General features: G+C 39.2%; 1 protein-coding gene across 2 annotated transcripts in view; it reads right to left on the bottom strand.

Moving 5' to 3' along the window:
- The window catches only part of si:dkey-40c11.2 (drebrin-like protein A), a 69,192-nt gene that overhangs the window by 30,078 nt on the left and 13,750 nt on the right, over window positions 1-25,364 (bottom strand). The window lies entirely within an intron of this gene.

Raw genomic sequence — 25,364 nt, 5'->3', positions numbered from 1 at the left:
ATGCTTTAATAATGATAAATATAACAACTTCAAGGTTTTCCGAATGAATATTCTGTGAAAAATAACAAATCACAAATTACCGTGTTTTCTTCACTTTAAGGCGCAACTAAAAGCCTTCCATTTTCTCAAAAGCCAACAGTGCAACTCATAACCTTATGTGCCTTATTTATTGGTTAATCACAGCATGACAGTTCCTTTAGTGAAGCTCCATCTAGTGGATGCATAACGCAAGCCCAAGCACTACTACTACCACTACTATTACTGCGCTTTAACAACTTTAAAATAGACCATTCGTTGAAGGTGTGCCTTATACTCCGATGTGCCTTAAAGTGCGGAAAATATGGTATGTGTTTTATTGATTATCTTAGTGACTATTTCTTTCTGGTAACGCAGTGGTTATATGCAGTGTTAATCTTACTTTAACAAAATAATTAATAACAGTTTCAAATTACTTCTCCCAAAAAAATAATTGAATAGTAACTCAGTTACCTGGATTTATGAGTAATTAGTTACTTGACAAAGTATCAAGTTGCAAGAATTAGGATTCAAGTCAAGACTTTGCCAATTTAGAAGTATTTCAAATAAAAAATTACTTGGGTTCGCTAGAAAGGTTCTCTACAACAGAGCCTTCCTGAGAAGTGTACTGCTTTAGAATGGCGGCTGTTTACTAACCCCGGCGAGTCTATCATTTCGCATTTAGTTTGTCTATACATGTGCTATCTACTGTAGCATCATGTGGGCGTAGTTTGTTGGCTATCGGCTACAGTCAGGTATTATTGGGGCCACCTAGCACCGCGTTTGCAACTGCGTCACAACTCCCTTCCCTCCTGCTCTGCTCTTTCCGAGTCCGTGTCTCTCAGACTTTTCTCGCGTCATTCAACTAACGTAGTAACGCATAGTAACGCACGCACGCCTTTACATCCCCAGTTGCAAAGATGTGAAAAGTAATTAATTAGATAACTCAATACTTAAAAAAATAACGCCGTTAGTTATGCTATTATACTCTAACACCGTTATTAACAACACTGGTTATATGTGATACGTTTTTAATGAATAATTTTTCATTTATTGTTCATCTTATTTGTGCATCATGAATGCAAATGGTCTTTGCTCACTTAAAAAATCCCAAGCATCTTAGTTTGGAGAGATCTAGAGGTGATTCTATGCATCGCTACTGTGCTAAGCTGTGACCAGCCCATGTACGAAGGCTGCAGGCTTGTACATTAACTTTTAAGCCTACACACATATTGGCAAAAAAAACAATGCCGATATTTTCCTATATTATTTTAACGTTCCTGTTATGTCCACGGGTCATATTGACCCAATTTTAATTTTCGGAGTGTTAAACGTGTTTTGTCTTAATGAGGGTTAGTGGCATGTGTTTACAATTAGATTAAACATTTTTAATATTTCGTTTCTGACACACCTGAGCTTAATTTTTAATCATTTGTTCAAAATTGCACATTCCTTGGGTCAAACTGACAGAACAAAACCCGGGTAACAGGAGGATTAAATGCTTTTATCGGTTGATATTATCGGCCATCAGAGAATTTTGGACAACAATTTTGGTAGCAACCTGTTGGTTCCTTTTTTTTTTTTTTTTTTAAACAGTAACACCTTTTTTAAACGATATACTTATTCTTGGTGGGCGCATCACGATAACCTTTCGGGCTACAAAGTATTGCCATATATCACCTTTTCGATATAGGTATTGTCACACCTAGCTGACAGTACAACCAGGTCAGGTTGACAGCTTGAAAATTATCAGCGTTCCAAAATGTCATCACCATCACATCCAGAGAATAAGGACGCGTTTTTTTTATCTATCACTGCGCACGTAGGACGCGCATGTTTTGGACAAAACATGTGCGTTGCAAAACGTCTGCTAAAATCACTGACAAAAGAAGTTAACTTTCAGATTTATTGCACCCACTTTTGGCAGTGAGCACAAATACTTTGCTGAAGTGCAGCTATCTTTCAACATCTTTGCTTTGATGACAGCCAAAAGTGACATGTAGTGGAAACAGAAGGAAGAGCAGGTTGTGACATTTTGCAGCTGAAAACGTGTTTAGACGGCACACTTCAGTCTGTCAAACACACTCAAAGAGAGTCAACTAAGCATCAAAATGGACTAAATACTGTTATCGGTGAAACTGCAGTGTTTTCTCCTGACTTTTTTTCTATTAAACATAAGAAAATCGACACCAAAGCGCTTAGACAAGAACTCATTCATGCAATTCTGTATTTGAGTAACCGTGCAAGTTGTCTGGCAAAAATGATGAGCTGTCAAACTGTGAACACAAGTCTCCCTGTGTACATATGAATGTGTTCATCGGGGATCCGCCGTGTAGAGAAAGCATAAATCTTTATGTAACTCATTAATTTTGGCTGAGCACTCATTGGAATGTGCTCGTCTGTGTATGTCAGTAAATTTTTTCCAATGACTCCTGCGGGAATGTCAATAACATCTGGAGCTGCCTAGCGAGTGCACAAGGCCACCAGCAGCTATTATGGCGGGTCAAAGGTCAAGGAGCTGTGTGTGCGTGTGTGTGTGGATGAATGAGAAAGTGTTTAATAACTATTTTGTTTTATGAAACTACTGTTAGTACTACTGTTAAAAAAAACTGTGAGTGAATTATCAAGTTTCACTGCCACTGACGGCGATAAACGTCCAATCCTTTTTGATTAGGAGAGGCTAGCCAATGAAGTAACTGAATACACAAAGAAGATCTTATAGGTTTAATATTGTAGTATAATTAGGAGCGGGCATTTTAAACTCTTAAAACTTTCATTTTAACCTTTTAAATATTTTAAACTATTTTAAGTGCTACCGTATTATCATAAGAAAAACATTAAAATAGTTTTGTGGTAGCCTAGGTGTTAATAAAAATATAGTTGGTAGTTTTCGCTACAAAAAGTATACAAATGATATTTTTTGTTAGTCACTGTAAAATTCTGCAATTTAAGTTAAACATATGTGTAAAAAAAATATTTTTAACATACCTACTGAAAATAAATGAGAAATAGAGTAAAAAGAGTAAACTTTTGCTTTAAATGTACTTCAAAATGTAAATTTGATTAAAACTGGACATACCGTCGGGGGGGGGGGGGGGGGTATCATTTGTCATGTGATTACGGCTGGGTATTGAAGGGTATTGTGATTTTATAAAATATGGCAAAGGCATACTTTTTTTATTCTCATTTTTTCATGGTTACGGATGAACAAAAACAGGAAACAATGTTCTTTAACTAATTCTTTTTATTACATGCTACTGCAAACACTTTTCAGGAATTAGAGTAGCTAGCTGTGGCCATATAGCTAGCCATACTAAGTTGATGTTCATAACAACTGTGTGAAAATCAGTTTTTGTAAACAAATGTACGATAATAATGATTGTAGTTAAAACTCACTTTCCCAAATGAATAGGGTGGCTAATATCCATTGGCTATGGTTGCAGCTAGCTCCAAAATGAGAATCACATATCCGAGTGACCTTGACCTGCGACTTCACATAGTAAAATGGTGTATGAGAGAAAAAACTGAAAAAGAAAATAAATGAATTATCGGACAGCATTTCTCAAAGAGGTATGTTCATGTAATGGGTACACGCGGGGTGCGTGGAAAACCTTCCCTTCGATGACTTCATGTGGGTGCACTGGTGGCTAGGCCGTCACCTCGAGCTTAAGGCCTAGCGGTTAGTGCTGGTTGACATGTGAACGCGTCGTGCAACGCGGGTTCGAGTTTTGACCTGAGCGAGGTGGGATCGGAACGCGGTCAGTGCGGCGCGGCCAGGTTACATTGGTGCCGTGACCCGGATCAGCAGCAAAGGTTTTCGGGGGGTGAGTGTAACTGGTACACGTAGGTCCGCGTGTGTGAGCGGTGCGTGGAAAACATTCCCTCCGATGCCTTCATGTGGGTGCCCTGGCGGCTAGGTTAGTGTTTCTGCCTGCCGAGTGGATGCGTCGTGCAGCGTGGGATCGAATTGGAACACGGTTGGTGCGGCGTGGACACACCGGTTACATACACAATGTATTGGAAACTGAATGCTTTATTGCGATATGCTTATTGTGTCACTTCTTATCAAAATATATCGATATACTTTAACATTGCCCCACTCTATTGTCATTTTTGGAGTATAAACCGCAGCCACAAAATTTCCCAACAAAACTGTATTTGTTCACATATAAACTGCACTGGACTATAACCCACACCAACCACGTTTGCAATTTACATCAAAAGACATTCAGCTCATTAGCCTGTAAAAATCCATGTATAAACCACTCTGCAGGATTCGACACAGGAGACAAAAAGTAGCGTATTGTAGTATCAAAATTACAGTATTATATCTTAAGGGATTCATTAAGCACTGTGTGTTTTTTGAAAATCTGCGGCAGAGTTGGTTAGCCAATCTGATTTACATGAAGTCTTCCTGGGTTTAAATTGCTGGCTTCCTCCCACATTCCTCTCACGGACTCCAAGTTATCCGTCAGTAAAAATGTGACACAGGATGGTTGTTTGTTAATACGTGCCCTGTGATAGCTTAGATGAACTGATCCACAGCACTAATGAGGACAAGCGCTACAGAAAACAGGAGAATCTACCTCTGAATATTCTGTTCTCTTGAGCAGAATAATACTGCCTGTGGCAGTTTTGTCTTAGCTGTGTGGATGGAGCTCAACTTTCCACAGCTGACGTCACAAACGAGTTTAGACTGAACCCGCTGTTGCAAGATGCTGCACTCCGTTTTACTTCAACTTCACTTCAAAGTAGGGGTGGGAACCTCTGGGTAACTGACGATATGATTTGCGATACAACACTCACATTAACGATGATCTGATGATTTTTCAATGCAATGATTATAGATAACAGAAAAACAAGTTATTTTCATCTTTCTGCTGTGCATTGGATTGAGTTTATCACAAGTAGACTTCCAATCCGTTTGAAGTGGGTGTGTGGCAGCGAAAGATTCGTTCGCTGCCACTCTCCCACTTCAAACGTAGTCTATGGCCGTCAGTGGAAGTTAATTTTCCTGTTGATTTTTGTCACTTCCTTTTCCTTTTGGGGCATTTAAAGGTCACTTCCTATTGATTTTGGGGCATTTACAGCTCACATCCTGTTGATTTTGGGTTACTCAAAAGGAAGTGACTTAGGAATGTCCCCAAATGTGGCCATCAGCGGCAGCCAATGCCAGGCAATTAGTTCCTGTTGATTTTCGGTCACGTCCTGTTTATTTTGGTGAATTTACGGGTCACTTCCTGTTGGTTTTGGGGAATTTACAGGTCACTTCCTGTTGATTTTGGGTTAGTATAAAGGAAATGACTCAAGAATGTCCCCAAATGAAAAAGAAATGACTTAAAATCAACAGGAAGTAACCTGTAAATGCCCTAAAATGAACAGAAAGTGACCTGTAAATACCCACAGTAGATTGGCTGTGAATACTCTGGTTTCATTGAAAAAAAAAAAAACTAGAGACCTGATATAATTTAGTAGTTCTCTTCTAGAGGAAATTTTTTAAAACGATGCATTGATTCTTTGCGGGAGCATATCGATAACCTCTTGAGCTACATAGCATCGTATCACCTCTTCGATATATTGTCACATCCCAACTTCAAAGACGCAATTGAATGAAAAATCTGCACAACCAAAGTGAATTTGCTCCATCATGAATCCAATTGAAGCACACGCTTATAAACCACAAATTTGTTCCAGTATAAGCAATGATTCTGTCCTTATACGGCAGTAAAAACCACGACGATAACACTAAATAAAAACTTGTTTGTTTGACCGACAACAGCTCTAGTGTGGATGTTTGTGTCTGGGCATTCACACAAGAACAGCCTACAATAGCTTAATTAGCATCCTGATATAAAAGGTCAGCGTGAGCACAATGAACAAAGGGTGGTCAAAGTCAATCGGTGTCTATGTGTGTGTTTGTACAATTACTATATTGTTTGCTCAACTGAGCAAGCTGCATACAAAACGCTTGAAGAAGCATGATTCTTCTCACATATTTTTCATTTTATTACTGTGCTCGTAGTTGTTTGTGTTTTTTATTGAGTACACTGATTTATAGGACAGGATAATACTAATAAACTTTTACACATCAGCACTGCAATAAATCTTGCCAATGGTACAATTACATTTCATAAAAACGTCTTGTTGACAGATGCTGATTCATTGTTATTTGATATTTTGGAGGCTTCAATTTGTGGGTGTAAAATAGTTGACAAACCACTTATGGACTGCAAAACAATGTCAGTTGTCTGATCATCTAAAGAGTCAATAAGCCAAGGTGTAAAGTACAACATTGATCATGTTGTTGTTCATTGACAAGAGACATACAGTAATTGACGTTTGATAACAACAGCATTTTGACTTTGCACCCACTTTAAAAAGTTAATAACTGCATGATCATTCCTCTGTCATTAGCAACAGTAGAGCAAATTCCACCTTGCATTCTTCACAAGTCTCTCACAATCTTAACTAATCTCATGTTTCTAGAGATCAGCCATTAAAACAACACACACCACTAATACATGAGTCTTTATAGTATCCAAAATTATGACTCCAATCCATTTTTATTTATCCTCACAACCTGAAATATTTTAAAAGGTCAATGCTGACAAGCTGCAATTGAGGTCAGTCGTGGTCAGAGGTCAGTATGTGTCTGAGGGAGTCTTAAATCCATGTCCGCATTCTCCACCTACAGTCAACAAGCTTGTACAAGAAGACACAATGGGCCCTATTTTGCAACGCAAATCTCGACTGATGCGAGTATACGCTCAGCGTTTTAGACCAGATCTTAGTCATTTTTTGGACACGTACAAGGGCAGGATTTGATCGCCTATCAGCATGAACCCCCCCAACTCTTTTGCACCAGTCATCAGGCTTTCTCATGTGTCCTTTTAAATCAGCATAAGACTGTGACTTAGTTCATGAAAAAACACCATGTATTAAGGGTGGGAACCACTGGGTATCTCAATATACGATACGATTTGCGATACAAGTCTCACGACAATGATGATCTCACAACATGGCGATACAATTATCACTACATGGGTCAGGAAATCATTCTACAATACCCAATATGTTTAGTCACTTCCTGTTGATTTTGGGGCATTTCTGTGTTATTTCCCGTTGATTTGGGGGGATTTATGGATCACTTCCCCCAAATGTCCCCCAAATGGATACTCAAAATCAACAGGAAGTAACCTGTAAATGCTTTAAAACAGGGGTGGCCAACCCTGGTCCTCGAGAGCCGCAATCCAGCTTGTTTTCCATGTCTCCCCACTCCAACACACCTGAATCAAATTATCAGGACTGTTATCAGGCAATTGCAAAGCTTGCTGATGAGCTGATCATTTGATTCAGGTGTGTTAAAGGAGGGAGACATGGAAAACAAGCTGGATTGCGGCTCTCGAGGACCAGGGTTGGCCACCCCTGCTTTAAAATGAACATGAAGTGACCTATAAATACCCTCAAAACCAGGAAGACAGGCTGTGAATGCTCCGATTTCAGTAGCATTGGCAACGCTAGACGTCCAGTCTATCTTTGAAAGATTTTGGTACCAACCTGTTGGTTCCGTTGGTTACATTTTCTTTAAAGTCATAAGACTGTTATCATGATGACATGACACCTGTAATGAACAGTGTTGGGAGTAACGCCGGTATAAATAACGCCGTTACGTAACGGCGTTATTTTTACAGTAACGGAGTAATCTAATTACCTTTTCCACCTTTGCAACGCTGTTACCGTTACTGACGGTCAAAAGCGGTGCGTTACTTACTCTGAATAAATTGAAGAAACTACCAGCCGTGTCGAGTCGACTCTCTGCTCTGTTGATTTGTCATCCGAGACTTGGGGTGCGTTCAAGTTCGAGAATAGCGCACGTACTTCTGACTCCAAGCTGTTTGTCCCTGCTCATTCAATTAGACAATGCTTTCCAAAGTTTGGTAACGTTTCTGTGTTTGCTACACCTGATGCTAGCCTCGTTCCCATCTCCCACTGTCAGCCAGCAATAATTCTGCTTCCATCTTGAGGATGGCAGACGCTTTGAACGTAAATTGTCGGGAAACGAGCCTACCTGAATGCAGCCCCTCGAGGGATGCGATGGAAGTGATTGTGATTGGCTGAGGGTTAGAGTCATGTGTTGTGGTAAGCCAATCAGAGCCGGTGATTTCACAAGCAAACCGGAACAGCGCATGCGGCAAACACACACTCAAAACAGATGCACAGGGTCGGGATGGCAGAGCATTCAGAAGAAAACTTGTCCTTTAAGAGGTCGAGATATAGACACTATTTCAAGTTTGTCGAAATTAAAGGAAAGAACCTGCATGTAATGTGTAATTTATGTCCCGGGGCAAAGCGTTTGTCGACATCTGTGGTAAGCAATTCAAATCTGCTGAAGCACCTAACATGTTAACTACCTGTCTGTTCTTCTCTATTCCACTGACTCGAATACTGCTCAGGAAATTTCAAATTCTTTGACATACAACAAGTTTTTTTTAAAGTAACGGAAATAGTTACTTTCCCTGGTAACTAGTTACTTTTACTATAGAGTAATTCAGTTACTAACTCAGTTACCTTTCGGAAGAAGCAGTGAGTAATGTAACCAATTACTTTTTTAAAGTAACGTGCCCAACACTGGTAATGAATATGAATGAGGGCTTATAGCAGATGTAATTCAGTGTCATTTAATATACGATGTTACTTTTGATGCAATAATGTGATTTTTTTTCATGTCTTTGTGTTGGGATTAGAGATTAGGAGCTGTGTAAGGGATAGGACACTTAACATTTGTTAAAGCATTCATTAATGTTCATGACAGTGTCATGTAGGGTTGGGCATCATTTGAAACTGAACGATTCCTTTCGATTCTGGTTCCGAACGATTTTAGATGCCGATTCTTTTAAGAGGCCGGGTCCAAAAAAAAAAATAAATAAATAAATAATTTAAAAAGAGGCAGGGGAAAAAATTGCATAGTTTATATTCATGTCTTAACTTCTCGATGATTTTTAAAATTATATGAACTTCTCACAGGGCTATTTTTAACTTGCATATAAATATCAGTCTTTGAACTTAAATATGATGAAGTTTCTTTCCACAGGATTGCACTTTGACAAAGATGTTTATTTTTCAGAAGCTCACGGAAAAAACATTGACACAAATTCTTTTGCCATACATGTACCTTAGCTGGGAGCTACGACCATACATTAATATAAATTCTACTATTGATTATAATTTGATGATCTTTTAATTCTGTTGATTTTAACGAAGACAGCAACATGCTACATAAAGTTCGTAGCTGCTTTTATAAGCTATATAGACGGAGAAGTTTACTGCTTTAAGATGATGTTTACCAATGCCGCGGAGACTGTCATTTCGCATCTGGTTCTATATACATATGATATCTACTGTAGCCCGACGTAATAATACAACTTATTCTGGTACTATTCCATCCATCCATCCATCGTCTACTGCTTAATGTGGGTTCGGTTCGCGGGGACAGCAGAAGACAGACGTAATTTATTGTTTTACTTACCTGGTTCTGACAGCGCAGCGTGTCATATACACGGCGCTCAGCTATGCACTTGGCACTTGTATTCCATGAAGCCGGTGGTGTTTAATCATATTGGTCGTGCAGCTACGTTTGCATGATATAGTTGTATTGCAAATGTTGCACTGAGCTGACTGGTCTTTTTTGGGTTTTTTTTGTTTGTTTGTAAAGTTGAGCCTAACTTTTGAGCACCGCCACACCGTGTCCATGGTTGTAATCAAGCTGCAATACACAAACACACACTTTCTTGTGGCTTCTTCTTCGTGGTTTTTGGCAGAACATAGACATAACATGGAATAGAAATTTAAAAATCCTAATGGTTACAGGAGCATCGGAGTGTTAGAACCGGATCCAATCGATGCCCAACCCTAGTGTCATGTCATAATTATGACTGTCTTATGGCAGTTTTATGATGCAGAGTTCAAATAAAGTGTTGCCTTTCAGTGACACCTTTTTAAAGTGATATATCGATTCTTGGCAGGAGTATATCGATAACCTTTATTATCGCGATACATCACCATTTCGATAAATTGTCACACCCCTACCACCATACATATGATTGATTTTGCAAAAGGCAGCCCCAAATTAATGTTTTTGTATGAAGAAATGGAAAAAGATTCTGACAGCTCATTCATATTGTACAAAGTGTACATACGAAATCACATGCTCCTATTTGGACACTGGCATCATAAAACAGTAGATTTGTGATTTGTGTGATTGAGTGCATGCACGACTGAATTTCTACTACTACTACTACTACTACACTTGGCTCACTTTCATGTCTGCAGTTACATTCGTTCATTCACCCCCTCCAGTCAAAATTGATTGGATGTCCAGCACTTTCAATGGCAGCCTATGAGTTAACAAGGAAGTGATCCAAAAATGCCCCAAAACCAGCAAGCAAGCGACACCAAATCAACTTGAAGTAACCTGGAAATGCTAACAAAAAAATCAATAGGAAGCCCCCCGGAAATGTTCGAAATCAACAGGAAATGACCCAAAATTGAAGTGAGTAAGTAAATAAGTATCTTAAAATTACAAAAGAGAGAAGCAAAATTAACTCGTTGCCTGCCATTGACAACGGCATACGTCCAATTCACTTAAACTGGAAGGACTGGCTGTGAATGCTCATCTTTTAGTGCCACTGACACTGCTAGCTGTCCATCCTAATCGATTTTTATTGGTAGCCCCCTCCCAGTCAAAATGGATTGGACGTAAAGCGCCGTCAATGGCAGCCAGTGAACTTAATTGGCCACAACTAGTCAGGCCCATATAAGATTTAACTGCCATAAATATGGCCCCCCAACAAAAATGAGTTTGACACCCCTAACTTAAATAAATACGCCATCATGTAGTTTACTACAGTAATGGAGATGCAAAGCACACTCGTTGAACATGATGGAAAAGCAATTGGCTATAATGAACAAGTATGCATGAAATATCCTAGCGATAAATCAAATATATCCTTTCATTAAGTATTATATTACTTCAATGATGGATTATGTTAAAACTTTTTGCCAAGTTTAAAAATGTGCCAAGTTTAAAATCCTGTAGAGCCCATTTGAAGTTGTATATTTAAATAAAAACAACTGCTGTGAAGAAGCAACCATGACGATGCAACTTGCAAAATACCCACCCAAAATACACAGTACATGTAAATGTAGCTTTGCTAATGGGAAAAACAGAGTCATGTGCCTGCGTACTCCAACCACACAGCTTTAGACTGCGCCAGCTATGACCTCAGAAGAGAGGAAGACGAGAAGTGGGAGAGGCCAAAATGAGGAAAACACCATGATGTCACCACATTAACAATGATAAATAAAACGTGTGAATAAATGGCTTACACTGACAGACTCTGAACAAATAAACGAGCATTCATCTTGGTAAAAAGAACATGAATGCAATACTAAAGTTGTCCCGATTACATATTTTTGCACCCAAGTTTGTCATCCCTTTTGAGGATCTGCCGATACCGAGTACCGATCAGTTTATTTAATCAATTATTTCAAAATATACATTTTTTTGGTTTCTTTTGACAATAACCTCGTCCATCCTGATTATTTTGTTGCTCCAGAGCCATTAAAAAAATCTCAAAAACAACCTTTTTTTCACCTGATTCTGATCTAAAATGTTTGGTACTGCTAGACATGTTTGTTTAGGGATGTTCTGATCTGATATTTTTGCACCCGAGTCCGAGTCACCTGATTCTGAGAATCTGTCGATACCGAAAAGAAAGTTTTTTGTTTTTTTTAAAGTGCCAAACATGTTACTATCCCACCGTGCCACCTTCACAATGTGAATTATTTTTAAACAAGAATGTTGTAAAAAAAAAAAAATAAATAAATGCTTATCTTTATTAAATGCTTCATTAAGTGAATCCACTCACACTTTGACGCTCACGCTGCAGAGAAAAGTCTCTCACTTGCAAAATGAGTTGCTACAGCACACTTGCACATACAGTCTAACAATGGTTCTCTGGCAAGATCAGAGCTACAAACTTGTCAGTCATCGTTAACTTTAAGTACTTAACGCAAGCTGGAAAGTTTGGTCGCACTGCTTAGCAGGGGGTATGTAAAATGCTGTGGCACAGTATGAGCATGAAGCAGAAAAACAAATATATTTTACATATATTCTATTCCGATCCTCTGAAAAAAAATCTGAATTCCGATCACGTGATCTCATCGGGACAGCCCTAGTATTGGTTTCCTTTGCCGACATCTTTGTTTGTTGCTTTGTAGCCCTTAAATTAAGAAAAACCCGATCTTTCTCACCCGACACTTCTAAAAAAAAATGACTTGCTCGGACCCGATTTCCGATCACATGACCGAATCCCCATCCATAATCTTATTTTATTGCTTGGAGCTCTTAACTCATTCGCTGATTTTGACGTCGAAAGGCGTTAAATTTATTTGAACTGGGAAGGCTGGCATTGAGGGATCATGTTTCACTGCCATTGAGGGCAATAGATGTCCAATCCAATTTTACTGAGGGGGGCTGCCAGCCTTTCCAGTCAAAATGGAATAGATGTCTATTGCTGTCAATGACAGCCAAATAACTAGAATTTAAGAACCCAATCTTTTTCACCCAGTTCCGGTCTTCTAAAGATGACGTGATCAGGCCCTGTTTCCTAGCACGTGATCGGATCCGGGACATCCCCATGCAATACACAAGCACATGTGCAGAGTAAGCCAGTAACAATGAGGATAGTTTGTTTTGGACTAAAGTGTAATACATCCATGTCAAGTACACTGCCTCGATACGATTTCAATATGAACATAACAGAAACAGATGGTGAACTGTAGCATTAGTGTTGGCATACAAAATATCAGGAAATCAAACAAAGAGAAGCCCGGTACGCTAACACTAGGGGTGAATGCTATGGACTAACGCAAGCGGTTAACGCTACAAGTGAGCGTGATGGATTTGGACAATAGTAAAACTGCTCCTGATAGCCAGGCCACAGGCATTTCGAAAATAGCATTAGTCGATGCCATCAGCACCTGTGACAGCGGCTCTAACCTTGTCGAAACGGCTGAACTTAATGAGTGGATTGGGCACAGGCTGCATGGAGCAACTGGTATGTCGCGTTATTTTGTATCTCTGTGTGTGTGTGATTTCTCTGATAGTTCTTATGATGGTAAAGCACTCAGCATAAAGTATAAACCAACAGTGTAGCCTATAATACAGGTATGACCGTTTAATGGCAACAGCTATTTTTCTGTATGTGCTTGCTTTATTCTGTGTCATTACTACAATCATAAAATCTTAAATGTTTCATTGGCATAAGAGTAGTATAGCTTAATATGTGTGTGTGGGGGGGGGGGGGGGGCATGTGTGCGTGCATATATTTCTAAAAAATGCTCTGGAAAAAACAAAATGTCTGAAACCTTGAAGTAAACACTTGTGTTGAGTAATTATGTCACAGGAGCCATTAATATTAAGTTGTCTGTTTGAAGTGCACTATTCAAGCTGTAAGTCATTTGTGTTACAATGACATTTTTGCACAGTGGTCATATTGAATATTTATTTAATGTTGTACATCGTTCAAGTCATACAAGCTGTTATAAATGTTCATTCTTGAATGCTTATTGTTTACAAGATATTTTTATATACTAAATGACACTGCATGTACAATTGGTAAATATGTTAAATTGAAAGAAGGTAAATACATCTGCGAGAAATTGTTAATTTATATTTCAAGCATTGATTCAGATTTTCAGATTACATAACAGTCCGTTTGGGGGAATTTATCTTCATTTACAGTTATGGTTAGGTAAATCTGCTCAATTTTCCTTGATACATATTTAAGGCCATGTCGTCCAGCCCTAACCCAGAGGTTTCCACCCCTAGTCTGTTGTGACTGATTGATTACATGTAAATGAAAAGAAAAAGCCACTGAAAATGACTGCCAATCCATCACTTACTAAAACATCTTTTATTCACTTGGATGCCTTCGTAAAGTAACTTTAGACGGTTATTCCTCCCACTTTCAAACCTAGTCACCCCTTAGTCTCGGTTTAGAGCCAACCTGAGATCTTAGTGCTATTTTTAAACTTCAGTCTACCTCACTGTCTGTGTTTCATTGGAAGTCCGAGACATCCCCAACTCCCCCAACTCAGTACTCATTTCCTCTCCCCAAACATGGGCAAAAGAAGTCCTGCCAAAATCCTTGTCTGTCTTTCCTCTTTTTGTCTAGTGTGTTACTCATGAAATACCCCCTGTGTCTCATATAGGGTGTCTGCTTGGCAAGCCCAGCAGCACATGCATTCCTTTCTGGACAACACAAAAATATGGTTTTGAGAAATGTGAACAGTAAACTTAGACAACAGAGGAATGGGGCTAATGTATTTTTTAAGTTATGGTGGAGACTCCAACAGCACGCATCATGTCACACGAGATTTAATTTAGAGAGCATCAAACTCATTTCTTCTTCCCTGTGGAGATTCTGTTTTTTTTTTTTACCTCAGAGAGACACAAGTACAGAATAGGCATATGCCGGTTACCGATTTCAAGGTTTACCGTGTTATGAAAACGTCACCGTTTCAAAACCACTAACCAAACTCTCTTCATCCAAATCACTATAAAATTCATGTAAATCTTCATCATCCAAAAATAAAAAAATAAACAAAGAATGGAACTAATATAAACTATGAAAGTAGTGTGACAAATATTGTATAATAATGGATGTGAACCATCTGAATCAAAGCCAGTAATGTTTTACTTGGCTCTTACAATCTCTTGTATGAATGAGGTGATGAAACGTGAATTTCAAAACATGTTTGCTAACAGATGTTAAAACGTTGGAAACTTGGCTGCCAAAAAGCTGACCTAAATCCAGTGAGTGACAGCAAGAAGAGCAGAGAAATTGCAATGACTACAAAGGCCGAATATGCAAGTAAATAGTTTGAGGAGACAGAAAGAGAGGGCCTCTTAGCATCGTGTCAGGTGCGCTCCAAAGATGGCCGAAAACAGTAATTCTCACAAAGCAGAGACGAGGGCCCCTTAGAGAGAGTGTCCGGGTAAGTGGAAACACACCACTATGGATTTCCAGAGGACTGATCAAAATGATGAAATGTATATCATGTTCGTAAAAAGACAGAAAATATAACTTACATTTAACTCATCCGGGAAAAACATCAAATACTTGTTAGTGAGCTAAACATTCTTTAGCAACGTTAGTATTCACTTTAAAAGCTCACTTTCAAAGCCATTGTCAGCCGTTTCAGATTCATATTTCAATGCCATTGACAGCAACATTGTTGTTTTCGCCAGTAGTGATAACGAAAATATTTTGTCAAGGAACAATTTTTTCATGACAATGACGTGACGAGCTAAAAACGTGTCTTTGGATACTAAAACGTTACGAGACAAATGCCAGTTTTCGTCTTACGAGACGAAAACGAGATTAAAATACGCCATCGTTTCTGTCATATATTCACAATGTGTGACATTTTTTTATTGTATGTGTAGTTAACCTGCATTGTATCAGTGTTTGGGCGTGTCACTCATGTGATGTGCTGCGCCAGTGTCCTCCCCAGTCTCCAGACTTGCTTGTTTTGAAACAGAAATATTTGTTTTCTCATCTTGGCTAGAGAGAAGATCCCATGTTGGTTTAGCCATTAACGGTCTGTGTTGACTGATTATCACACACACTAAATGGAACTTTTAGTGCTAGCATAGTGTTCGCGTTAGCCCTAGCATTTAGCGTGGTGCGCATTGTCTTAAACTTTTAGACAACTTATTTTTTGTTTACATAAAGTTTGTGGCGCGCAGGTGGGTTTAATTAATTGAAAACAATGTAGGCTACTGTTTTCTTGCTGAGTGTGTATTATCATCACGAAGAGGGCAATGTCCTTGTAGACGCTATATTATGTGCTCGTCTGTCAGTGTTCATTTGACAGGTTATTGGAAACCTGTATTTATCTGTTTTTGGACTCAAATGAAAACATTTTGTGTAATTTTTGACTAAAACTAGACGAAATTTGTCTGCGTATTATTTGCCTAAAACAAAACATGGAAATGGAATCGGAACCGGAATCATTCAATTTCAAACGATGCCCAACTCTAACTATGACTGACAAATATTTTTGTCCAAAAGACTAAGACAAATTAAAAGGGCTGCCAAAAACAACACTGGTCACAGCAATATACGTCCAATCCAATTTGACCGGATCTCCCATTTAAAGTAGATTGGACATACATTTCTTAACACGATCATACATTACAAGCTTTGAAGTAAATGCAATTCAATGTGCAGTCAATGTAGTCAATTAGTTTCAATGAATATGAAAAATGATTCACTGCAACTGCGTGAATAAATTTTAAGAACTGTAACATGCCTCCGTAACCCAAAAGTGCTGCGGTCCACCCATTTGTTCACAGGGACTGATATGCATGATATTTGAATGGGTGGAGTACATAACATCGTACCCTGGAGACGATTAACCGACCACAGAGGCTATTTGAGGAAAATGGTAATTTTTTTGGAGGGGCAGGGATTACAAAATTGATGCAAGATTGTAAGGAAGAAGCGCATGTGAAAAGTACAAAATGTAGAATATTGAACTGAGTGGGCTGTAGCATTAAAAGGGCTTGTCTGGAATGCTTTGGAGAGGATGAAATACTTTTTTTTTTGGGGGGGGGGGGGGGGGGGGGTTAGTGATTGAGAATGGACAAGGAAAAAAGTGCCAACTTGAATAGATGCCATTTTAGAATGTGTGTAAACATGATGCCGATAAAAATGTGATCTAGGAGTTATTGATTCAAGTCAAGTGGCCAATTGTGAGGCTGTGCATGCCAAGCTGGATTGTTCAAACAGGGGCACTAGTGTTTTTGCACTGAGTTAATCCTCATTTAACAGAGAGGCCTGTGATTGCGTAAGAATAGCTTCGCATGGACCAATTAGACAGCTAACACATTTCTTTCTGAGTAATCTAATGAGAATGTCATATTTGTTCTCAAAGCACAACAGAGCATTATGTCATCGTAGATTAATTTAAAACAGGATCAAATATCTCTGGCTAATAACAGATAACTCCCAAAATGTAAGATTTTTCAATCAAACTGCCATGCATGTTTTTGGCATCTGGGTGGAAACCGGTAACCATATATGCGTATATTCCATATACTATCTGCTAGACATGTGCCGATAACCGGTTTAAAGGTATACCGTGGTATGAAGACATCAAGATTTCAAAACCGGAAAAAAATACGGTATTAGCTATTTTTCATGTCCCAAAATGCAGGGAGAAATCCCTCGCTCGCAGCTGCAAGGCTCAACTCTCCCCCACCGGTTGTTGTTCAGTGTCAGTGAATCAGCTGTGCTACAAGATGGCTGGAGGAGGTGAAACTCCTGAACTTTCCCTCCCCATCGAAGAACTTACTTAAGCAACAAAAAAGTTACAGACGGCCACGGCTTAGAGTCTTCTAGAGAAGTCTACTGCTTTAAGATGGCGCCAGTTTACTAGCGCGGGAAAGTCTGTCATTTCGCATCTAGTTCTTGGTATATGATCTAACACGGCCGTAGTCTGTCATTTCACATCTAGTTCTAGATATATCTGATATCTACCATAGCCGTATGTTGCCGTATGTTTGCAGCAACTAGCAACTGGGCGCTGTTTGTAGTGGCTGACGGCCGCAGTCAGGTATTATTGTTTTTTTTTTTTTTATCTAGCGGCATGAGTTGAACATGATATTTACTCTCGGTCCGTTCCTCATTGCGTCCTGAAGACCGCGCTGACTGTGTTTTATTTCCGCTTTACCTGGTATAAATAAATAATCGGAATTTGGATGTTTGTGAATCGTTCTCGCAATTTCCACGGCTGAATCGCAAATAATCTAAGAATCGGAAATTTCACACGCCTCGAGTAAACACTGTCATGAACGTTTCCCACCAGCTACGAGAGTTAACTCCTGCGTGTTTAGTGTGTCTAGCAGTGGTAAAACATGTTTATTTTCCTCTCTGACAACTAACTGTCTGTGTTGAGAAAGAGAGTGTATCATGTAAACATGGTACGAGTCTTACACACGTGTTTTTTATGGAAAATAATTCAGTTATTTTGTTTTGATGGCAATAATGTTGAGCAGTGGCTGTGAGTTTAGGCTCATCTAAAGGAATGCATTTATTTTAATGTAAATATTTAGTGATATATATTTTTTTAACTGTTAACATTATACTTATTTTCCAATTTGCTAATGTTTTTAAAAATAACAATCCTAATCAATGATAAAAAGTGGAAAAGTTTTTTTTAAAGCCAAATATCTCAACGTAACACATTTTAGAGCTCTAACTGCAATACCATGATACCGTGATATTTTGGTTTAAGGTTATCATACCGCCAGAACCTCACACCGGCACATGCCTACTATCCGCAATGAATATATTCCACTTATCAATCTGGGAAAGATCCAATTGAAACCTGTTTCATCAGAGGAACCTTAAAAAAAGAATATTTGGCTGCTAATTGGACGATGGATCTTCTTGACACACTCATTAAAACATCGTTTCCCTTCAAATAAAATGATTTTAGTGATGTTCTTTGCTCCTCTTTCAATGAAGAAATGATGTGTATTTCAGAAAAAAACTTAGGAACTTGACTTATTTACAAAAAAACCAAAAAAAAACTTTTTCATTCCACCATAACACGGGTCGGGAACCGGCCGGCCTGCTTGACATGAACAAGCTGTGATGAACTGATGGTGCATTCACACATTGATCTTGGACACTTCAAATGAACGTCGCAATAATATGCTTCATTGGCGGTCCTCCCGCTGCATGGAAATGGTTTGGCCACTCTCAACTCAATGCCGGGCAAACTGGAGTATATAAAAAATGTGTAGGGGAAAATTAAATCATGAAAGTGAACTGCATGGTACCCAAAGTCAGCCATGCGTGCTATCGGTTTCCCTTCCATGACTTTTTCGCCTGTTCAATTGTCGCCCCTTCCAGAAAAGCGAGTCACACGAAATGGCTGCCCTGCGAGGCTACGCCTGTCTTAGCCACTGTTATGAACACATCCCCCTGGTTGTCCCTGGTTGTGGTTTCCAATTCTAGGAAATATACGCAATGCCACACCATTTTTCTGTTTGTAATTTTCCAAGTGGTGAGTGTGCAACTGAGCAACGATTTCAACATCCCATGTAATTATGTAAGGCTATTATTGTTGTTTCCTCAAGATTAATTCAATGACAACTTTGCGACTGCTGGTAAACACTAAGCGTGACTTCACTCTCGCTCCAATTTGATGCGTTCAAATGCGTTCATGAAAAAAACAGACTCCGACAAGCTGACAACAGAGCACAGCCTCTTTCCCCTGATTGGCTCACCATCAGAAGGTGACCAATACACATAAAGTCGTAAGACGTTCGTGGAAAAGCAAAAACATCGTTTGCCGTCAACAAGAGCTTTTTGTGATATTCTTTCCCCTTCTTTAAACGAGGAAATTAAGTGTTTTTCAGACAAAACATGGGAAATTGAACTATATACAAGACTACTTTGCACTAGGAAATTATATTTAACCCGATACCTGCTTCCTGGTCACTACTGCAGGCCCTGCCTCTTTTTTCTGACTGGCTCAGGCATCAGATGAAGAGGTTGGACAGTTGAGGTTTGCAAGACGGTACTGCATGATAAATCACTGAATCAGGAAGTACAGTCTTGCTTGCAAGGCTAGGAAACCGGGATACCTTTAGAAAACCTGTGTATGCAGGAAGCTGGGATAAGATCTCAAAACTGTGAAGCGGACATTCTAACCAGTCAACCACCGTGCTTCCACTTTGAATCGGATAATACTGCACCTTCAAAAGAGGAAATGGGAGATGAGTGGGAAAAAGAAGTGATAAACTCTGGAAAATTGCAGGCTTCTGGGATTACACTGGCATTTCCTGTACATGGTGTCCCACACTGCACACACACATCCTCTGATATAAGATAATTAAACCATCTAATCTTTAGTCATTTCCATATAAACAAGCGATATATCTTCACTTCTCCCAAAACTTCCCTTCCTCCTCCACCTGCCCTCTTCTCCTCCAATTTTTGATCATCCTCACATTCTCTGAGGACCACCCAGCATCATTTCTCACATGTGGTCCTTTTCACCATACCTTGTTACTCAAGTGTGCATTCATTTTATGACCCTTCTCTCACTGAATCTGCCTTAACAAACAAGCTAATGTTCCCGCGCGGGTCGCCACGACAACAGAGATCCTCAATCCCACTAGGAGCAAGTTGACAGAGCTTCATGGTGACCTTTTTTTTTTTTTTTGATAAGTGGCCTACGAGACTAGATACTATTTTGGATGACAGAATCTGTTGGGAAGAGATGTCATATAAAAGAGTCATAAAAAAACTGTTTGCAAGCACAAATAGACATACACATACGAAACCACATTCATTTTCCTGCCAATGTTTGGAGAAACTATAAAAATAAAATATAGATAACAATAGCCAATTGGCAAGGTTAGATAATCTATTCTCTGTCTAAAAGACAGTAAATCATGTTTTCTAGCAGAGGGCCCCAGTATTGCTCTGCAAAAGGGAAGTCATAAAGTTATATTACTGTTGATCTAAAAGTGCAACAGGCTATCATGGGTAGAAGGTACAACATCCAGGAATTATGTCTTTTACATTAGAGGTGGGAACCTCTGGGTACCTCACGATAAAATTTGCGATACAAGGCTTACGATAACATTGATTTCACAGTTATTGGTACACGGGTCAGGAAATCATTTTACAAAACAACTAATAAACAGAAAAACAAGTTCTTTTCATCCTTCTGTTGTGAATTGGAATGAGTTTATCACTAGTAGACATCCAATCCATTTGAAGTGGGAGGGTGGCAGCGAATGAACGAATGAACCCTCCTACCTAAAATGGATAGGACGTCTACGGCCGTCAGTGGCAGCCAGTGCCAGGCAATGAGTTCATTTTGGGGCATTTCACCTCATTTCCTGAAATGGACCACTTGGATGTGTGCGGAAGTGATCGTTTTATTTATTCAATTTTTTGAATCCCGCACACTGAAAATGAGTGACTTCCAGCTCCAGTCTCGGGTTGAGGACGAATGCAAATGTGATGTCACTCGGGTCAGCATTTCACAATCCAGCATTTCTTTATAGCATGCAGATGGACTGCGGATTCAGCTGATTTTGAAGATTAATTTATTTTTTGGATCACGCCAGCCAAATGTGCAGCAAGGTTTTTTTGCTGCACCAGGGAAAGACGTGTTAGCCAAAACAAGTCCGACAACCAGGGGACCATTGGACTCACGAGGAAGTGAGCAAACATCGTGTTTTGTATTATGTCAAATACAGTACTGGGATCATGGCACACGTTTAATACGGAGGTGGCTTGCATTTTGTAGCTGACAATGTAATGGTGTTATACTTATATAGCGCTGCTCCTTGTCCACCGAGAATGCCACTCGGCCAACGACCCGCGGCTTGTCACACACACCCCTTGGACCTCTTCGCTCGTGCGGTTCTCCAGACTTCTAGCCTCCTGTGCCCTCTTCGTGTGCCCGGCAATAGACCACTATCTTCGGGTTGGGCTCGGGCAACTACGCGCTCCTCCAACGTCGGCCGGTTTGGGTGGCAGTCATTCTCCAGCTGCTTCCCTGGTAAACAGACTCTCCTCCCCGCAGCAGGGGAACGACGAGCTGTAACTTGCTCGCCGCCGGTGGGGTTGCTGATCCGTGAAGACAATCAACAACCCTGCCGCCGTGTGACATGACCCAGGGTAGTTATGTGTGATTTTTTGCTTCGAAAGGCAAGAATAAGACTTGGAAGCGCCGCTCGGTTCAGATTAGCATATCTGCTAGCCGTCACGCCTCCTGGTTTGTTTACGCTCTCCGAGGCCGGGGCAGGGAAATGACAAAAGCTGGACTAACTACGGTGGCATAAAATATCATTCAGGAGGTGCAAGAATTTGACAGTAATCTTGCCCTTTCGTACTGAATAAATGCATTTTTAATATTCCATTTAGCACAAGACTGTTATTTGTCATGACATTTATTTAGCAATTGGGGAGAAACGCTTAGATAAAAAGAATTTCCTGTAAAAATATTGGAGTAGACAGATTGAAACAATGACATGTTGCTGCTTTCTTCGTTGCATCTTCCTCATTCTGAATAGTTCCCCCTCAATAGGCTGAATTTTAAATCGGATGAAATCATGACCCTGCCGACGTCATCCTCCAGCTGGGACGCTAGAGCTCTACAATGAGAGGCAGAGGCTAAAGGGCCGATTAAAAGACGAATTTATCGTCCTCTGCACTTTGCCAAATTGTTGTATATAGTCTAATCGTCTCAAAATATGATTCTAATTCACATAATAATGTCATTTAAGATGTTTTTATGCTCTTGCAGGCACTTTAAGGCTCTGCGCTGAGTGATCATCACACACTAAATGTAATTCGTGGTGTTAACATAGCATTCGATTTAGCATTAGCAATAACTTTAGCGTACCAAGCGTCCCCTTAAACTGTTGTAGTTTTCATTTCGTTGGCGTTGACTATGGCTTACAGTAGTAGTAGCCTACTCCGTGCATCCGGTTGCAAATGAAACTATTGGAAAACCCTATTAAAGGTGACGTCCATATAGACGCTACAATATATGCTCGTCTCTCAATGTTCAATCGAAATTACTGGAAAACTAATTGTTTTAATCTATTTTGTGCAAAAACATTTTGTGCATTCGTCGACTAGACAAAAACTCAAGACAAAGACTAACACATTTTGAAATGACTAAAATATGAATAAGACAAATAAGTATTTTGCCCAAAAGACTACGACGGAAATTAAAAGGGCTGCCAAAAACAAAACTTGTCCCCATGTTGTCTGTTATCTTACTGTAATGTTGACAGAAAAGCTCAAGAAAAAAAATGTGTTTACTCTCGGACACTTGCATTGTTTGAGATTTGTCGTAAAGTCAGCTGTTCCTAACTTTGCCGAAGCCATGCAGGATTCATTCACCTCAAAATTGAAAGTTTGTTTTTTTAGACCATAACTTGTATAAAATGGTTACGTTAAATACATTTGAGTAAGCCTGCTTTGTTAAAAACGGATAACTGCGATGCTTCTCTGCGGGAGGAACTGGTCAGCCGCAAAGATAATTGCCTATTACACTGCTTCGTCAACCTGTCATTTTATTTACTACATCAATCAGGGCTTTACCTTCAAAAAAGACTTTGGGAAGATTATTTAATTACATTGTTTGCTTTATAAAGATCTGAAACCTTTCAAATTTGAGGCAAACATGCAAAGCAATCCCCCGTTAAGTCATATATTGACCGAATTTTACATATGAGCCCAAGAATATGATTTTTAGATTGTGATCAACCCACAGATCCACACACAACATCTGTGAGGAAACACGCCTAATTAGGATTGAGACCTACCATTATCCCACACACCTTCGTCTCAGGAGCCCAGATGAATGTAATTAGTCTTTAAGACAGAAAGTAGTTGTTTACTGATTACTGCCGCCTCTGTTCTCTCACTTCAAATAAACTGACAAACAGCTATTACCGCCATCAATCATTGTCATTCTCCTCCAACATGCCACCCACAGAGGAGCTCAAACAAGCCGCTAACAACACTATTAAAAGCTGTGGCAAAAAATTACAGAATCAGCTGTCCTTGTAGATGTTCATTAGGGGTTGGAACCTCTGGATATCTCACAATACGATACTATTTGCGATACAAGGCTCACGATAACAATGATCTCACGTTACCTATGCACAAACTGTCATTTGCACTATCATCCGGTCAGCCATTTGCCTTCTTGTATGAGTACTTCATATTGTCATATACTACATCACTACTTGCTGCTAGTCACTTTATCTATATCTATTACAGATATAGATGTAAATATATAAATAAATGGAACTTTGTCTGTGTGTGTGTGTTCGTTCGCTATGGACTCCTGGAAATTTTACACAGTTGTACTTTATGTTTCTGCGAGTATTCTTAGATGGGTTTGATCTCTATAGGTTTCCAATTAGTGCGTAAAATTAATTAGAAACTCCAAAAACTAGCATAGAAAATCCCTAATTGTGGAAACAACAACGCCATCTTTGGGACAAAAGAAGTGTCTCTTGCAATGTCGGAGTCAGCTTTCAAACTTTACATGTACAAATTTCAATACGCTGTAGCTTTGAGTACTCCACAACAAGACGCTGGATTTGAAAAAAATATGTACTATTTTCCAGAGTACTACTAAGGTAAGGCTGCAACAACTAATCGATTAAATACATTACAATCTATTAATAAATTAAAACAAATTTGCTAATCGTTTTTTGCCGGGAGCAGTCTCGTTTGGGTCCTTGTTTGTGTGTAGTGTGAGGCTGCGTGCGTGCGCCGGTGATTAGAGCAGCACCTAACTACAATCAACTGATTACACTTGGAAGACACCAGAGAAGTGAAAAAGTATTCATCTCGTTTGGTTGGAATGAAATCCAGCTCCCACTGCGGCCCTTTGAGGACCGGTTTGACACCCCTGGATTACAGCAAGAAAGAAAGAGTTCACTGCTATACACAGGTTTGGTTGCTGAATCAATAATATTATGAAGTGTCGATAGTCAGATTGTCTTTTGCACTGTTAGATCCAGTGTGCATCTGTCAGAAGTGAGTAAAAGAAGTCAATTGTATTGTTTTTAATCTTTGTTGATGAAATGTTAAAACTTAGCACAGAGCGCTAAGCTAGTTAGCGATTATGCTAATCAGTGTCTTAAGTGTCCGTTTTTATTGTGTATTGGGGAAGCATATTTAGCACTTGAGTTATCATTAGATAGTAAAGTCTCATTTCTTTTTACAAAGAAACCATAAACTTCCTGCGCACACACAAAAACTCCCATTCAAACTGTAAAGTGTCATACAAGAGAGTGTGCTTTGAATTTGGATTGTATTCATGTTTGATAAAGAAAATTGATTTGTTACAGCCTGCGTCCTACTCATTCGATTTTGTTGTTTAGCTAGTTTCAAGAAAATAAATGAGTCATTGAAACAATTTATATCAGCGCTTTACCCACAAGAAAAATCTATCAGTCAATCAGCAGCACTTTTTTTTGAATGAACAGGACTTTTGTCTGATTTGTGTACTGAGAAATTCTTTTTATGTTTTATACTCAGAACCTTTATTATAAACTTTAACGAGTTTTATGTACTTAAAACAGTACAGATGTAGACTACAGTTAAGTCAGGAAGCTAAAATAAAATATTATTTTTGAAGGAAATAGTCATCCATTTTTTCTTCATTGTTACTTCCAACACACCTAAAACTACTTCAAGTTAAATTGTGAGGGTCATTGA

Source organism: Corythoichthys intestinalis, chromosome 3 (assembly GCF_030265065.1).
Source record: "Corythoichthys intestinalis isolate RoL2023-P3 chromosome 3, ASM3026506v1, whole genome shotgun sequence".
Classification (NCBI taxonomy): domain Eukaryota; kingdom Metazoa; phylum Chordata; class Actinopteri; order Syngnathiformes; family Syngnathidae; genus Corythoichthys; species Corythoichthys intestinalis.
This window is presented reverse-complemented; position numbering and strand designations above follow the sequence as displayed.